Source organism: Myotis brandtii, unplaced genomic scaffold, assembly GCF_000412655.1.
Source record: "Myotis brandtii unplaced genomic scaffold, ASM41265v1 scaffold53, whole genome shotgun sequence".
Lineage (NCBI taxonomy): Eukaryota > Metazoa > Chordata > Mammalia > Chiroptera > Vespertilionidae > Myotis > Myotis brandtii.
This window is the reverse complement of record NW_005369942.1, coordinates 1,929,304-1,941,744: the sequence shown is the minus strand read 5'-3', so window position 1 is coordinate 1,941,744 and position 12,441 is coordinate 1,929,304. Positions and strand designations below refer to the sequence as shown.

At 36.6% G+C, this 12,441-nt stretch overlaps 1 pseudogene; it reads right to left on the bottom strand.

Annotated features, from left to right (window-relative positions):
* Window positions 1–2,273: 2,273 nt before the first annotated feature.
* Window positions 2,274–3,371, bottom strand: LOC106728067 (annotated as a pseudogene).
* Between the last annotated feature and the right edge of the window lie 9,070 nt (window positions 3,372–12,441).

Below are 12,441 nucleotides of genomic sequence, written 5' to 3'. Positions count from 1 at the left end.
GCAGGGATTTCTTAAAAGGGACATACAAATTACTAACCATAAAAGATGATACATTAGGGTATATTAAAATTAAAAAATTCAGCTCTGGCTGGTGTGGTTCAGTTGACTGAGCATCATCCCATACACTGAAAGGTCGCAAGTTCAATTCCTGGTCAGGACACATATCCAGGTTGCAGGTTCGATTCCTGGTCAGAGTGCATATGGGAGGCAACTGATTGATGTTTTTCACATCAATGTTTCTCTCTATATATGTATCTCTCTCTCTCCCCCTTCCTTTCTCTCTAAAATTCATAAAAATCATATTTAAAAGGAGAATAAAAGAATTTCAGGTTATCAAACAACATGATTAAGAGACTGTTAAAGTGAACCATGAAATGGGAGAAGGTATTTGCGACTGTCAAAGATCTCATATCCAGAATAAATAAATTCCTACAAATCAAAAGGAAAAAGACAGCTCAATGGGCCATACATTTTAACAGACATGTGATAAAGTGGCTAATACATTTATAAAAAACTGCTCAACAGTATTCGTCATGAGGCCAATTAACACTGAAACGACCATGATGTATTAATTCCCAACATCATTGGGGCTACCTGAGAAAGACTGACAATACCAGGAATGGTAAAAATGTGGAGCAACTAGAACGCCTATATTCTGCTGCTGGGAATGTTAGTTGCATCTTTTTTGTTTGTTTTTGGTTTTTATTGTTTTATTTTGGAGGAAAAGGGCAGCTGTAAAATGCAGAGACCTCAGTAACAATGATTTGTTTTTTCTTAAAGCGAGAGAATGGTTGGAATCCAAAGAATCAAAGCAGTAGATGGGACAACTCAGAGCATCTCCAAGTTATTTTCAGGAAACAGCAACCAAACGCAAGCTAAATATTCCAAGCGAGGAATTCTTCTAACAATTTACCTTGTCTTGTAGATTACCAACACTTCCCCCCGTTAGTGGGAAAGCATAATTTATTACTGCAAACCAATGACTCCACTATAAGAAACACCTTAGAACAAAGTTTTGAATCAAATCTGTCTACCTGCAAAGTACAGGCATGGAATGAGGCAAATACGCACACAAAAACAAATACCCAAAGCCCCACAACAAAACCCCTCAAACGAGGACAAAGATTTGACAAAAGGCGCCTGAACTGTAGAGTGTAAAGGATTATTAAGCATTAAAGGCAACCGTGTATCCAAGACCCAGTTTGTGTTAATATATGGGATAACCAGGTAATTTTACCCTCTATGGCTAAGCCCATTTCTTTATATAGACAGACAAAGCTAGCACTGCTCTAGTAATAACTAGTAACATACTGCTTTGTCCTTTAAGATCTAGTGCCACACTATGCTGAACCACTAAGCCAAGGTTTTCCACTAAGGCTAAGGATGCTGCATCTTTGCAGGGATGAAAAGCTTACCACACACTCATACTCACATATACCAAATCTATCAGCTCTTGGGAGTCAACCTCAATTCTGCATTTCATTTATGCCAGTATATCTTTTATATGTGTTCTTCCAGAATATTCCTGTCATACTAAACAGCAAAAATCTCAACACATTCGCACCTGGTTATGGTTACCCAGTAGTTATTACTTGTGTGCAATAAAACAAGAGACTGAAACCACAGAACAAGTGCACAGGGTGGGGACTGTTGGATAAGGAACAGATATAAAAACACAGATGTGCAGATCTCACCAGAAACCTCAAATATCCGCCTCTAAGTCTGTAGCACAGGCTACTTGCCACATTCAGATCCTTCACCCATCACCCCTCATACAGGGCCAATGCTGCTACTTTTGAACACCCTCCAACTGTGTGAATCTGGTTGAAAACAGATGATGCAACAAACGTACACCAGCTGCTTGACTGTTAAATTTGTGTCACAAAAAACTAACTTGAAGGTTTACTATTGTAACTTTTTAAACCAGAGAAAACAACACCCTCCTTGGGGAACGGTGAGGCAGAGAAGACAGGCCCTGGGGAGAAGTATTATGACAGCACCTGGAGCTGCGAGGCCTGCCTAGGAGAAGCACGGGTACCGCCACATCACCACGGGGGACAGCTACTGTCTGGGGCTCAGCAAACCAGTTCACACACCACGCAAAGCTGCTATGGATCTAAGTCATAAGAGTCTTCCAGCTCATCCTGAAACAAGTTCCACTCATCTTCAGAGTCAGTCAGCTCGTTGCCCCACCTGCAGCTAAAAGTATAAGCAGCATCTCATCCAGCTCAATGGTGACAACCTCTTCTTCATCATTGTCAAAGGGGTTGCCCTTCTCTCTTTCCTCAATGAGCTCCCAGAAGTGGTTCCTTCGTTGGGCCCGGTATCTGCTTGATGTTCCCACTTTCTGTCTCTGTGGCTCCTCTCTACGGCCATCGGGGTACGCATGCTTGTAAAGACAGTTCCCTCCAAATGGGCAGCTCCCACGTCCCTCATCAAAATACCTACCTGCACACCTTGTTGCTCATTGCCTCCTCCTATTTCTGAATGAGTTTCTGCGTCTCTTCTTTCTCCTCCACCCAGTACTCACTTGGAATGACAAAGTTAGATGTGATTCGGCATTCTGGGCAGGACTTTATGATCTTGCTCTCAAATTGCTTAGCACTCCTCCACTTGCGAATACACTTGAGACAGTAGGTGTGGTTGCAGTTGGAGAGGATACAAAAGTGGTGCTCACTGAGGTTGGCTTTCTCGTAGATCACCTCTACGCAGATCCCACACACTTTGTCCTCACTGTGCTAGAAAGCAAATGAGAGCTCCATGTCCTTCTCATGGCCTCAATGCAAGATTTTATGTGCTGTGATCTCTGGGTGGAGGATGTGCAGCCCACACTTGTCACAGGAGTCTCCATGGAGATACACACTGTTATCCCCATAGGAGCACTCTTCAACCTCAGCATAGGGGCAAAGCTACTTCTCTGTCTCCATTGCTATTGACACCTTCTCTCTGATTCTTCTTTGGTCACTGAGCCTTGAAGGGGTGCTTTAGTGCACCCCAACCTCAGCATAGGGGCAGTGCGGCTACAGTAGGGCTGGCCAGGAACAAACTCAATGGCATTCCCTCAGTCTTCTGAACCTGCTCCTGCAGTTGCAAAGTTTGAATTTCTTGACTCTGCTTTGCCTGTATTCATTTCAACAATCAGTCCAACTACTGACATGAGAGTTGAGGAAGGAGCAAGACATGATTTTGCAGTTAGATCTGTAGCAGTTGCTTCTTTCTTCCTGTTTCGATGGTTTGCTATGTTCATATCCACAGCGGTCTCCATGAACGCGGTACCCTCACTGAGAATACTTGAACACTACACCATATGGACTGTCAGAGAGGTCATGTGAGTAGCGACAGTTTTCTCCTTCCTTACAAACTCCATGCATGGAATACATAAAAGGGTGGTCTTGGAAGGAGGCAAGATGACGTGGGTATCCTTTGTGCCCTAAAGCATTCTAGGACAGAGGAGTTGTTGCATCTTTATGCAAAGTTGTTGGGTAGTATTGACTAAGTTAAACATACACATATCCTAGGAATATGCCCAATAAAAATGCAGGATATCCACATACCAAAAGACATGGATGAGAATATTCATATTGCATATCATTTATAATAGCCAATGCAGATAATAATGCAAATGTCCATAAACAGCAGAATGAATACATGTACCATTGTATTTATTCCATGAAATACTACAAAACAATAAAAAAGAATTAACAACAACTATGTACAATAATATGGATGACTTTCACATAATGTTAGAAGACAGTTACAAAAATACATATGCTATATGATTCAATTTACATAAAGTTTAAAAACAAGTAAGAGAACTCTATGGGGGAGAACGCTGATTGTTACCTTTGGGGATAAATGGATTCCAATGATTGACGGGGAACGAAGACAGTTGTAGGGTCCTAGTAATGTACTACTTTACAACCTAAGTAGTAGGTACCTGAGTGTCTTAACTTTATGATAATTCAATGGGCTGTGCACTTAAAGTTTTCTACTTTTCTTTATTTATGTAAAATTCAACTTTTTTAAAAAATAAGCATTTTAGTTGAAAATGTATGATATTCTCTCAAAAATCAAGCAGACAGATAAGCAAAACTATAGAAAATTTGAAGAGTGATTCATAAACTTAGGACAGTCATTCCATAGAGAACTTTCTATCCACCAGATAAAAAATACAGATTAATTTAAAACATATATAAAGCATTAACAAATATGCCATGTCTAAGGTACAAGAGAAACCTTAAGAAGGTCTAAGGAATTCATGAAAACTATACACTCTTACCATAATGTAATGAAACTAGAAATTAATAATAATTATAGAACTAAAAAATAAATTAGTATGTCTGGGAAATTTAAAAACATAACATCAACTTATCTATTGATTAAACAATAAACGTGAGGCCCTAGCTGGTTTGGCTCAGTGGGTAGAATGTTGGTCTGCAGACTGAAGTGTCCTAGGTTCAATTTTGGTTAAGGGCACATGCCCAGGTTGCGGGCTCAATCCCTAGTAGGGGGTGTGCAGGAGGCAGCCAATCAATGATTCTCTCTCATCATTGATGTTTCTCTCTCTCATTCCCTCTCTGAAATAAAAATATATTTTAAAAAATTAATAAATGTGAGAAAAATATTCACAAAATACTTAAAATTGAATAATGAAAAGCCTGCTCTAATTTGTATGACTCACTAAAAATTACTTAAAGAAAAATTTAAAGCTATAAGTTACATTAATCAAAACATAAGAAAGATTTAAAGCAAGTAAGCTAAATAGTCAACACAAATTTTTGGAGAAAAAGACTGTATTCAAAGTAGGAAAAAAAGATAATTCTAAGACTGAGGAAAGTAAGAACAAAAAAAGTGATAGAAAATATTCTTAAGAGCAAATTTTAATTATTTTAAAGACAAATAATATGCAAAACTGAAAAAAAAATTAGGAAGTTAATAAAAGTGAAATGAAAAAGAGAAAATATCTTAGAGACCTGGAGTTTGTAAATACCGAAGGAATGTAATGAACAGCTATCTGCCAGTAATATGAAAACCTAGAATAAGTGCACATATTTCTGGAAAACAAATACTGAAATGGCACTAGAAGAAATAAGAAAAAAATAAGTAGTAAAATTGAAAAATTAAGTAACTATTTAAAATTGGTAAGCAAGGATATATTTGACTCAAAAAAAATAGTAAAACAAAACCAGGCATCATTTGTTTTACAGGGAAGGCCGACCAAATCTTCATGAAATAATCTCTTTCTTAGAGAAGTTATTTAAGAGAATGAAAAAAAGAAGAACTATCCAACTCATTTTTTTGAATCTAGTGCAGGAGTTGGCAAACTTTTTGTGTAAAAGCCCAGGTAATAAATATTTTAAGTTTTATGGCCCCATATGGTCTCTGTCCAATACCATGCACGTGCGTGTGTGCGTGTGTGTGTTTTATAACCTTTTAAAAATGTAAAAATTGTTCTTAGCTCTTGGGGAACTTGCCAACTCTTAGTCTGACAATATCTTGATTGCAAAGGATAAGACACTCAGAGCTATTGCAATGGCTTATGACAAAGGTTTTGTAAATAAATTTTTATTAAAACCCCACCCATTTATATACTGTCTTTGGCTGCTTTCACATTGCAACAACAGAGTTGAGTAGCTGCAACAGACACTGAATGGTCTACAAAGCAGAAAACGTTTACCATCTGGCTCTTTACAGAAAAAGTTTGCTGACCCTGGCTTAAAAGAACATGCAGGAACTGACAACCCATTTCTCCCTTAACTTTTCTCTCTTACTCCTCACTCCTCTTGCTCATTCAGAGCTTGTTATTCCTACAAGATAGATATGCTCCAGCCTTATGGCATTTGAAATTGCTATTCCCTCTGCCTGCGATTCTATTCCCATAATATCTAGACATTTCAATCTCTCACCTCCTGTACTACCTTTTATCACAGCAATCATTACATTGCAGAGTTCCTTTGTATTACCTTTCTCTGTCCCTCATTAGTCTGTGAACTCCCTGATCTTGGACTAATTTTTTATTTCTGCATCTCAAAATGCCTAGCCCATCTGTCTGTTACCAAGTAGTAAGTACTGGGTATACATTTAACTCCCGGAAACATAAACAATGTTATTATAGAGTTCTATTGGGAGAGTGCAAGGGGTGGGTTAGGGAGAGAGAGGAGTAGCAAAAGAGCTGAATCATCATCTTTCACAGTAGAAAGTTGATATATAACATAAATATAACCATAAAATAACAGGAGCATATTATTTAAAGATTTGGAGGCCAAAGAGCTTGCACAAGGCAGTGCATCCCTTTCCAACTGTTTTATCCCAGTTCACCCCCAGGTGAAAGGCTTAATAACTGCAATACAACAGCCTGACAGGGCTATCAATACGCCGCTTGCCACTAGTGATGGGGTCCTTCCTGCCATTTGACAGGTGAGCGACTACACTTTTTTAAAGTTTGCATTCTAGACTCTAATACTTTTAGTATCAATTGTCTTAGTTTTCAGATAGAAAAAGAACATGAATTAATAAATCCTATCCAAGTGATTCGCTAAAGTAATGCTTTCATGAATGCAGGTAAGGGAATACCGAGAGCAGAGCAGGGATGGGAAGGAAGACAAGCAAAGATACAATTTCAGATAAAGTCCCAGCTGATCCTGCAGGAGGAACTCTTGAGGGTAAATTATACCTTAGAGTTCGTCTCAACTCAAGGCATGGGTGTCAGACTTTCACATTATCAGATCAGCGGGTCATTGGATAACATCCAAGAGCAAAGAATGAGAAAACTCAGGTTCAGAGGAAATGTGTTAACCCTGGGGAGTAAGAAAAGGGGTACAGGTAGAAAGGAATATTAAAAAACAGGACACCTACTTTTTTATCAATACTGTCACCACCTTAAGTGATCAAAATAAATATCATCAATAGTGCCTATTGATAGAACCTATATAGGTAACCCAATATCACCTATGTAGAATTCTTGATAAAACTGTTTAACCTGAATCTAGTGATAGGGTAACAATCATAAAAATCCATATCAGAGAAAATCTACTCAACAACAAGTCTAGAATTTTCGAAGACGTCAATATAATTAAAAAAATAAAGGAAGAGGGACTGTTCTATATTAGAAGAAACTGAAAAGAATATAAAAGATATCTGGGATAACTGAGGAATTTTAATGAAAAATGCATTTTGGATGATATGGAATTTTTATTAATTTTCTTAGATGTGATAATAAAATTGTGATTGCATAGGAGAATATCTTTATTCTTCAGAGATGTATGTGAAATATATATGTCATAATGTGGGCAATATATTTTCAAATGGTTCAGCAAAAACATGTGTAAAGAGGGATAAGCCAAATACAGTAAAATATTAACATTGCATCATAATCTGTAGAAGCAAAAGTTTCAAAATAACGTCAATGCCCATCAAAAGTGCAATGGTCAAAATAAGTACCCAAATATATAATGGAATACTAACCAGCTATTTTTAAAAACTTCAAATTTCTTAATGTTGACATAGATTTCTAAAATTTTTTTAAAATATATTTTATTGATTTTTTACAGAGAGGAAGGGAGAGGGATAGAGAGTTAGAAACATCAATGAGAGAGAAGCATCAATCAGCTGCCTCCTGCACACACCCCACTGGGGATGTGCCTGCAACCAAGGTACATGCCCTTGACCAGAATCGAACCTGGGACCCTTCAGTCCCCAGCCCGACACTCTATCCAGTGAGCCAAACCGTCTAGGGCTGATTTCTAAAATTAATATAATATAATATAATATAAATCACATTAAGTAACAAAGGAAGGACAATAATTGTGTGGGTATGTATAAATGATTGTACTAAACCTCCACATGAAAATTGAGCAGATAAGGTAAGAGTAGGAGAAAATTTTTCACTATATACTTTTTTTTAATGCTCTTTGATATTTAACTACTGCGAATGAATACCTATTTTAACAACAAAATAAATTGCAGCATAGAACAATGGAGAAAGCTCCAAAGATTGCAAAGAAACAGAGGGTAATAAAGAAATTGACACAAATATGATAAAACAACAAAATAAATATGATAACAACAAAAGCATCATATGATTCTATGAAAATCTAACAATTAAGCATACTTTTGATAGGATGTATGTATCAAGGTAAAAAAAAAAAACAGGGTCATAATTACTAACAAATACAAATTTACAAACTAATAAAGTGGTACAAACTCAAGCCAATTTATCTGAAATATCAGATTAAATGAGCAATTTTCTAGAAAAAGAAATCTATATTACCAAATGACTCAAGGATAAATAGAAATTTTGAAATTTTTAGTAGTTAAGGAATCAGCAATTTTAGAAATCATATATAAGAAATGAACAAAAACATACTGGTAGTTATACATGAAAGATTCACACACATTCAAAAAACAAAAAATTCCGATCTTAAGCAAACTGTTCCCAAGATTAGTGAAAGAAAAAAAAACCTCCCAACTCTTTTTATTAAGCTAGTATAATCTTGATATCAAAAGATAGAAAAAGACAAAAATTAAAAAATGCAAGTCCAGTTTTACTCAAAACACAGATAAATGCATGCTAAAGTATTAACATAAATCCTAAAAATATTAACAAACTACATTCAAAAATATGTTTATTAATTCACAATAATCAAATCCGGCTATCTTAGATATATAAAGTGAATTTAATAACATAAAAATCAGTGTAATCTTTTAATTGCATTATTGATGAATGAAAAATTATAATTACAAATGTTATATCTTTTATATGTAATGTATTATTTTTATATATGCATACATAGTAAAATGTAGACATAATCTATTTAACATTTTATTGTAATTCCTAAGAAACAAAAGACAAGAAAAAGAAGCAAAAAGTTAAGAAATCTTTGTTATTTACAGAAGACATTATCTAAATAGAAAGTCTGAGATAAATTAGATAAACATATTTATTAATATATAAAAATAAATGTACTAAAATAAGAATTTTCAATAAGGTTGCTAGATATAAAATCATTATAGAAAAAATACATTTCTAAACATATAGGATAAATAATTATAAAATATAACAGTTTGAAAAGAGTAATTAAAAATATCATTAATTAAAATTGGCTAAATTATAGGTCTGTGGCAGAGGATTAAATAAGCTAAGAAAAATATATGAAACATTAGAGGCCCGATGCACGAAATTCTTGCAAGACTAGGCCTTCCTTCACCCAGCTGCCGGCACCCAGGACTGGGCTTTGACTGGAAGGACAGAAGGACATCCGGTCTAATTAGCATATTACCCTTTTATTATTATAGATTATCTGATACCTGCTAAACAACCAACAAAGGTGCAATGCCATGTTACCCCTTGTTTAAAAAGTATCATTAATAATTTAAACAAACTTGTATGGTGTCTAAAAATATAATAAAAGTTTAGAAAATTGTAGGGAGCGGCTCTAGGGTCAAGCCTCCAGCTGACAGAGCTCTCCTAGCATAATTAAGCCTGACCTTGTAACCCTCCCTAATTCCTTCCTAAGTAGCTAATGGGCTGTGGGAGGTGCAGCAAGTGTTGCCAAAACAAGAACATTTGTATACATGTTAATCTACCCTTGTTTTAATCAGACTATAAAATAAAGCATCGGCTTGCAGGCTGGGTCTTTCTGTGTCCTCATCCAGGCATGGGAGATCTGCAAAGCCCCAGCTGTAATCTCTTTGTCTGCCTTCTTTAATCCTTCACCGCCCCTCCTCAGGTTCACCCTTGGCCGTGCTGGCGTGGCACAGAAAATTAGTCTTTACTGAAAGACTTACAAGAAGATTTATAATACAGATATATACCCTTTTCTTTAACTCAACATCTTAAAGATGACAGTTCTCACTAAATAAATTAATAAATTAAATTAAAAACTTAACAGTTCATAAAACTCAACAAGCTCATTCTCAAATTCATATATTACGGTAAAAAACTAAGAATATCCAGTACAAATTAGAAAAAAAAAAATGAATTAGAAGAGGATTCAACCAATGAGGAACCATGGCTTATAACAGGTATATAGTAATTAATTTAGTGTAATATTGGTACAGAAACAAATAAATAAACCAATGGAACAGACTATAGAGCTTATACAAGACTCATATATATGGAGCTATTGGTATATAATAGGTAACAATACAAAACAGTGGAGACAGAGTGGCCTGTTTTGATATGGTATAGAATTAGCTACCCATGCAGAAAAGTTTGAAATTAGACCCCTACCTCAGACCATACACACACATTAAAATATTTTAGACAGATAAAAAGTCTAAATAATAAAAAGCAAATTCCAAAGAACAGTAAAGAATGTACAGAAGTAAATTTTAGATGATCAGATAATGCAAGATTTCTTAAACAAAACACATATCTATATGACTTGTTTCCTCAGCTAATAAGTTTTCTGCTGTAATATCACCTAATCATAATGGCCTTCTTTGACTATCAGATATAAAATACTAGTCCTCATAGTTTATGCTTGACATTCTCTACATTATTACCCTGTTGTATTTTTCATCACAGCAATTATTACCACTGCAGAGATGGGTGTAGGGATTTTTGTCTATTCCTTTCATTCCTCTATCCCTCAGACCTAGTAACTCGCACATAGCAGTCACTCATTTTGTATTTTTATAAAAATACAAAAAAAAAATTAAGAAAAACATTTACAAATTTAGAAACTCTTCTGTTCATTAAAAATCACCATAACCATGGAAATAGGCCATATCTGAAAGGTAACATTTACATTGCCTAAAAGAGAAAGACTTAAAAGTCCTGCATATATAAAGATAATATGCAAATTTATAAGGAAAAAACTAACTTAACACAGATTGGATTTAATCAGACTATTCACAGAAAAGAAGACCTCATAGGCAGAAACAAATACATTTACCTCATTAAGGTAAACAAACGCCTTTTTTGACAAATGGCAATAATAAATTTGACTGAAAGACCAGCATCAACTTGGGAAAATCAAGTGAGGTTACCTCCTTAAAGCATAGAGAAGGAAGCAAGTGCACTCAAGATATACCTCAGAGATTTCAGTTACATTCTTCAGCACAGATGGAGGTTCACGTTCACCAGTTGGAGACCATAGCACATGAATGAGATGATTGAGGTCACCCTAGCTTTCTGCTCTCCATATCTAGCCTCACATAAATAATTCTGGAGCAATTCTGCATGTAAGCTAGTCTGGGTAAGTGCCAGGATTACCTCAACTGGGTCAAGTTTATCTATCAATCTCAGAAGTGTATAATCCACAATTTGATTATAAATTCCCCTACATTATGCCTAGACATGAACAAACCTTCTCATCTAGCCACCCGAGGCTAACATAGTCTCATCCAAAACAGAATAAGATGAAAAAAAAAATACTCTTCTTAAATACATATGGCAAAATTACCACATTTGAACAAACATCAGGCCATAAAACAAACATCACAACTTTTCAGAGAAAAAGTATACAAACCATGTTCTCTGACCACAATAAAATTAACTTAGAATTAACATAAAAATGAAAATACTGTATCTAAATGTATGGAGAACAGTTAAGGCCTCTCTGAGAAGGGAATATACAGCCTTAAATGGTCACATTAGAAAAGATGAACAAATTAAACTGAAGAATAAATGTCCAAAGTGGATAAAAAAAACCTGTGACATATATATATATATATAGATGCCCAGTGCACAAATTTGTGCACAGGTGGGATCCCTCCAGATGGCCTGTGGGGATTGGGCCCCAGCTCACACCCCCAGCCTTGCAGCCCTGCAGCCCCACAGCCCCACCTGGCACCCTGCTGTGGCCTGGCACCACCCCCTCACCTGCTCCACCATCCCGCCTACAGGGTGATAGATCGGGGCTAGTCCCTCTCCCCTGCTCCCCTCCCCTCCCCGGTTCCCTCAATGTATGGGAGCTGGGCGGCAGCCCTGCCCCTCACTACCACCGCTGGTTGCTGTCTGCGGGGTGATCGGGCCCCCGCTCGCACCCACTTTTGCCTGGTGCCACCTGCTCACCTGCTCCACCATCCCGCCGTGGTCCCGCTGTTGTCATGGTCCATCGGAGCTGGCAGTGCCTCCATTGCTGCCTGCTGCCAGCACCGCATCACTGATGCCCGCCATGTTCCGTATTGCCCCGTGGTGGTCTAAGTACATCATAGCAAGTAGTCAAACTCCTGGTCAAACACTTTGCATATTAGGCTTTTATTATATAGGATACAATGGAATACTATTCCGCCATAAGAAAAAGTGAAATCTTAGTATTTGCAACAGCATGGATGGACCTAGAGGGTACTGTGCTAATTGCAGTAAGTCAGTCAGAGAAAGACAAATACCATATGATTTCACTTATATGGAAGATTTAAAGGACAATATAAATGAACAAACAAAAGAGAAACAGACTCATAGACACAGAGAATATACTGATGGTTGCCAGAGGG